At 25.8% G+C, this 287-nt stretch overlaps 1 protein-coding gene across 8 annotated transcripts in view; it reads right to left on the bottom strand.

The window, feature by feature from the left end:
• Positions 1-287, bottom strand: part of LOC112136363 (centriolin) — a 23449-nt gene that overhangs the window by 2409 nt on the left and 20753 nt on the right. The window lies entirely within an intron of this gene.

Genomic DNA, 287 nt, shown 5'->3' with positions numbered 1-287 from the left:
ACTGAAGCTGATAGCCAGCTGAAATATTAGCTAAATGCTAAATTAGACTAAAAAAATTAAGTTAGTCAAAACAGCTAGCATGAAGCTGAAATATTAGCTAAACTCCAAAATGACCTAAAAAAATCTTAGTAAATGCCAAATCAGTCCAAAAATCTAGCAGAATGACAATTTTTAAAACTTTAAAACTTTAACTTTTTAACATAATTATGAATAATAAAAAGACAGGAATATTAATCCAGAATAAATCAACTTAAACCTTAAATAACTTTCAATATTTTACTCTCCAT

Source organism: Oryzias melastigma, linkage group LG13 (assembly GCF_002922805.2).
Source record: "Oryzias melastigma strain HK-1 linkage group LG13, ASM292280v2, whole genome shotgun sequence".
Taxonomy (NCBI): Eukaryota; Metazoa; Chordata; class Actinopteri; order Beloniformes; family Adrianichthyidae; genus Oryzias; species Oryzias melastigma.
Note: the sequence above shows the minus strand (reverse complement) of the source record. Positions and strands in the feature narration are given on the sequence as shown.